This window comes from Lepisma saccharinum, chromosome 4 (assembly GCF_977018435.1).
Source record: "Lepisma saccharinum chromosome 4, izLepSacc3.1, whole genome shotgun sequence".
Classification (NCBI taxonomy): domain Eukaryota; kingdom Metazoa; phylum Arthropoda; class Insecta; order Zygentoma; family Lepismatidae; genus Lepisma; species Lepisma saccharinum.
In genome coordinates, this window is record NC_139232.1 from 33,159,487 (window position 1) to 33,165,767 (window position 6,281).

The window sequence follows — 6,281 nt, forward strand, 5'->3', positions numbered from 1 at the left end:
ATGTATGAAGCTGAAATCAGTTATATTTTGTATTATCTTTGCACATCATGGCACGTAGACTCGAAAAATTCAGCTTCTATTTTCCATATTTGTACAGATTTTAGGTTTTGGCTCATTTTTACATATTTTAGTTATTTTTACATATTATTTCCATATTTCAGAACATTTCTCACAATATACTACATATTCGGTTAACTACATGTCCCCCTGTGACCGAAGGTGTTGGGTAAATATCTTGTGAGTAACTGACAAATTTGAAATATTTAACGCAGTTTGAGTCAATAAATCCATCTTAAGATACAACAGAAGAAAATTCACGTTCAGGATAGGCTCGTACCCAGGGGAGGGGCCATGGCTCCCTCTTTGAGCCAGAATTTTTTAAATTTGAACCTATAAGAAGTTATGAGAATAACATCGACGATTTTTCAAACTTGTAAAAATTTCAATTTTGTACTTGCGTAAATGAATGTGTTTGTTGTGTAGAGAGGCAGTCTGCAGAAGTCTGCAATCTGTGATATTGGATACATTTTGTCCTATAACCACTTTTGCTCTCCTGCTAAGCCTTGTCTAACCAGACCCCTGTGAAAATGTCTCTCTCTCTCTCTTCCTCTCTCTCCCTCTCTCTTTTATTTAACCATAGCCCGCTAGCCTTCGTAAGCGGGCTATGGGTTAACTCTCATTTAGAATTCTTTAGTGTAATAATAATTGCTAATGTATATAATTTAATTCATAAATATATTATTTTTTAAACATACTGCAGAATTACCATGGCTGTTCAGTGGTTCTGGTATAAGAAAATAAAGGCAATTTGAAAACATTTTTAATTTGCGAAACTCAGAACTATTCAAATACTTCTGACCAGTATCGGCGATTGGTGCCAAAACTGGGGAAGAGGAGGGGGCTAGGACTGTTATTAGCCCCGTCTAGTTCACTGCAATTTTTGACACACGGTGCAGTGCAGATGTATCCAGTGTCAGGGTGTTGCAAGGAAATTCCGTTCAACCAACTAGACGGAAAGCGGTGTTCAAGTTCAGAAGATTCAACAAATGCCTGTCTGCTGCTTTAAACGGTCATTTGATTAGTACGTGACCATACACCACACATACACCGGTCCGGAAGGTAGTGCAAATGGTGCAAACAAACCAAATACAGTACTTGACAAGAAATCAACGAACTAGACGACTCGGTGTTGCACCGTGTCGCCAACTAGACGGTTCGGTGCAAACAGAGTCAAAAAGTGCAGCGAACTAGACGGGGCTATTTTCTCTTGGTTGACAAGCATTAAGAAAGAGGTCATAGTACGAGGATAAAAGTCGGGGACAACTGCTCCCAGCCCCCCCCCCCCACAAATAGCCGCCACTGTATACACACGCGCGCGCGCGCGCTCGCGCGCGGATCTGGCCCCTCCCTAAAAACATTCCTGGGTACTGGCCTGGTTAAGGACGACAGCGCGTGTGGGACGATGGAAAATTTGCAATTTGTCTTTGCCCCCAAAGAAGATGACGGACAAATGTATGTTTTTCTATATAAATAAATATAATGTCAATGTAAGCGTACTGTATTTTATGTAGCTCGTGTAGTGTCTTATATTATTAAAAATGTATATTTTTACAATTTTAAGTCGATATTTAACTACATATTTTATTAAAAATAACTAAATATGTATTTACATATCTAGCACATTTGTACTACAAATTAATCCGTTACCTGCTAATAATAATAATTTTCTCTCTGTATATTAAGTCTAGAATAACAACGGACATAATTTGCATGATGTACCTCACTGTGTATCTATCTCTTGTTTAATTTTTAAGGAGAAAGCGGCTTTAAACTTCACAGTGAAGGTCACTGCCAAGGAGGTGTATCAAAGGTACTCGCCTGTTCTATTTCTTGACATAAGGGTCGGTGAATATTTATGAGCTGATTCCCTGTTGAACTATTGCGTAATGCACAGTGGGCGTTCGCTTGCCTTGTCACGCAGGGCGTCCCCTTGGGGGATTCTCCTTTGTTTGTGACGTTTTGTGTCCTCCGACCATTGCAACATCATGTCCACTCCTACCAGGGGTGCTCAGAATCGGGTGAAAACAAGCGTTGGTTGTACTTCATTTCTCATTTCATTTGCGTGTAGTTTGCCACAGTTCCTCATTTAGTTAACCAATTTTAATGTTTTTTCAAAAGAAAATGTTCGCCAAATTTCGTTTTAATTCACCAAATTCACTTTACACTTAGAAAAGGTTTCCATAAACGAATTTTGTATTTACCAAATTTGCTATTTAATTTACTTTTTCCACAAAATTTTCCAAATTTCCAATTTTATTTATATTTTTTTTCATTTAGTTTAATAAATTTTTAATTTAATTTCTAAATTCCCCATTCATGTTCGAGGAATAGAAGACGCGGTTGATAAGCGAGTTAGTATTTCTTTACCTCGAAACTTACAATTAGAGGTTCTATTAATTTTCGGTGGCGTTGGCCACCATCCATTTGAGAACTGGGGAATTCCCAATTTAGTTTGGAAAATACACTAAAAGAAAAATATTTAATTTATAAAATTCTCCATTTAGTTCATGTTCGTATTAATTTACCAAGCACTTTATTTCATTTATAAAATGTTCTACATACAATGTAGTTTGCCAATTTTTGTATCAGCAGACATACTTGAGGACTAAAAGTGGTAAACGTGGAAAGTGCCAGAAGTGAAAGTGTTGGGAAATCGCAAAGTTCAGCACATCAGCCCGTACGATCGTTCACACTAGTGTCCTCTTTACACGCTCTTTGAACTACTTAGTGGGCTACCAGCCACATTTCACGTTTACCACATTATAAAGAATGGCACATTTCACAGTTTAACGTTGAAAACGGTGTTTGAATTATTCTGGCACTTACAGCGTTTACCAATTTTAGTCTTCAATTACTTAGACCCTCTGGAGCCCGTCCAAAGCATCGGATTGAGGTGAAACTTGTTATAGAGGTTATAGAGACCATGGCAAAGCGAAAGCTGATGAAAAAGATATTTCAAATTTTCACAACCAGATAGAATAAGGGTAATTTTTCAGTAATTGCTCAAACTACAATGCACTACAAGTAACATTACGATTTGTTTTCACCCACATTTATGCATTCTCCGTTAGCACGGTTACCAATCGTTAATACAGGGAGGTCAAACTTTCATACAGATTCTGCTATTTAATATCATGTCTACTTTAAGCTAACATTGATTTTTTTAACGTGTGCACAGTTCAGTCTTTTTGAGCATGTGACCCGTAAACCTGCCAGAGGATGAGAAATCTTTTATAAGTATTTTTTAAGAAGGGATAGATAAAATATCGATGTGTAATTGTTAAAAAAAACTAGTAATCATGTTCCAACGAAGTTTGCATTCTGGAAAAAAGGAACATTAATATTCAAAAAACATTAACAATATTAAACTAACTAACTAACTAACTCCCTAGCCTTCTTAAACCCGAAGGTTCATGGCTGCAGCAACACAGGCCTTCCATCTTTCCCTATCTTGAGCAAGTTCTATATACTCTTTTCCATCCCTACCGATTTCCCTTAGGTCCATCCCAACATTGTCCCTCCATCTTCGCCTTGGCCTTCCTACAGGTCTCTTACCATCAGGTTTCCCAACAAGAATCCTGTAAACTCCTCTTTCCTCTCCCATTCGTGCCACATGGCCTGCCCACCTAAGTCTTCTGATTTAATTATTCTAATAATATCTGGACATGAATACAAATCATGTAGTTCTAAATTATGTAACCTTCTCCACTCACCTGTCTCCTCATCCCTTTTAGGTCCAAAGATTTTCCTAAGGATCTTATTTTCAAATACTCTCAATTTATGTTCCTCTTTCAATGTAAGGGACCAAGTTTCACATCCATATAATACTACAGGCAAAATTACTGTTTTGTATATTTTAACTTTTAGTTTCTTAGATATTAAACGAGAAGACAAAAGTTTATGAAGAGAGAAGTAACATGCATTTCCTGAATTAAGCCTACTTTTTATTTCCTCTTTAATATAATTTTCATTTGTTAATATTACTCCTAAATATTTGAATTTGGAAACTGGTTCAAACGAGTTGTTATCAACAATTAGATTTTGATTATTACCTAACACTTGGTTTTGGCCTGTAAGCATATATTTAACTTCCAAACCTATCTCTTTAGCAGTTTTGAAAAATATTTTAGCATTATTCTTAATTGTATTCACATCATCCCCCAGTAAGTCTACATCATCTGCATATGCTAACAACTGAGTCACACCATTTAATTTTAGTCCTTCTTTAGTTTCTTTTACCTTCCTAACAGCATATTCTAAGGCAAAATTAAAGAGCAATGGAGATAATGCATATCCTTGTTTTAACCCATCATGAATTGTAAATTTGTCAGACATATTAATATCCACACGAATTTTACTTTCTGTTTCACTGGTGCATATTTTTATCATACTAACAAGCTTCTTAGGTATTCCAAACTCTACTAATATATTATATAATTTATCTCTTTTGACCAAATCATATGCTTTTTTGAAATCAATGAATAGCTGATGGACATTTTGATTATATTCCCACTTTTTTTCAAGTGTCTGTCTGATGTGAAAAATTTGATCTGCAGTTGATCTGTTACGTTTAAATCCACATTGATAATCACCTATAATTTCATTAGCATATGGGGTTAGTCTTGTTAAAAGAATGTTAGATAATATTTTATATGTTTTGAGAGTAGAGAAATTCCACGGTAATTATTGCAGTTCATTTTATCACCTTTTTTAAACACAGGAACAATTATGGATTCTTTCCACTGTTGAGGAATTTCTTCTTTATTCCATAATAAACAAATTAATTTATGAATTTGACATATTAATGAATTTCCACCATATTTAATTAACTCAGCTGGTATTAAATCAATGCCAGGTGCTTTGTTATTCTTTAGCCTTTTAATAGCATCTTTAACTTCAGTCAAGTTAGGTTCTGGAACTAAATGTTCTGCTGTGTGGACTTAATTTACTTCAGATTTATCTCCTACATGGACATTTAAAAGGTCATTAAAGTAGTTCTTCCATCTATTTAGAACATCGCTTGGGTCAGCTAGAAAATCACCGTCTTTATCTTTTATCAAGTTTACTTTAGGTTGCCACCCCTTTCTAAACTCATTTACACCTTTATATAAATCTCTGATATTTTTATTTTTGCTGTTTGTTTCAATTTCGTTAATTTTGTTTTTCAAATAATCTCTTTTTTTACTTCTAAACGTGCGATTAACTTCTCGCTTTATTCTATTATAATTGTTTAGTTTTGTATCATCAGAGTTATTTAACCACCTAAGTCTAGCCTGATTTCTTATTTCTATTAGATTATGACATTCATTATCAAACCATGGCTTACTTTTTCTCGGTTTATGGTATCCTATACTTTCTTTAGCTGCTGATTCTATTGCATTACGTATGTGCTCCCAATTCTTATTTACGTCTGTTTCATTTATATTTTCATCATCATTTAAATCCTGCAAAACATCAAATCTATTTGACAGCTTAATTTGGTAATCTTTCTTAATTCTTTCATCAGTAAACTTTCCTGTATCAAATTTTATAACTTTTAGATTTTGTTGTTTATGATTTATCACTGAGAGTCTTTCTCTTAATTTAGCAATTACTAAATAATGGTCACTGGCACAGTCAGCACCTCTATGTGTACGAACGTCAATTATACTAGTATGCCTTCTCTTATCAATGAGAATATGATCTATCTGATTATGAGTTTTACCATCTGGAGAAGACCAGGTATATTTATGGATATCTTTATGTTTAAAAGTGGTACTTTTCACAATTAAATTCTTTGAGGTTGCAAAAGTAATCAATCTTATACCGTTATCATTACTTAATTCATGAAGACTTTCTTTACCAATCGTGGGTTTAAATGACTCTTCTTTGCCAATCTGTGCATTACAGTCACCTAACAGAATTTTCATATCATACTGAGAAAATTTATCAAAGACCTGTTCTAACTCTGTATAACAATCATCTTTAGTATTATCATCTTTATATTCCGTTGGTGCATGTATGTTTATTAAAGTAATTTTACACCACCTGCCCTGTAAAACTGCATATGATATCCTATCATTAATAAATTCTACTGTTTTAAGAGCTGAGATAATTATATTATTTATGAAAAAGCCTGTTCCAAAATTATGATTTTCAGTACCACCATAGAAAAAAGTATAATTTTTAGTTTTACAATTCCCTTCTCCTGGCCACCTAACTTCCTGGACAGCTACTACATC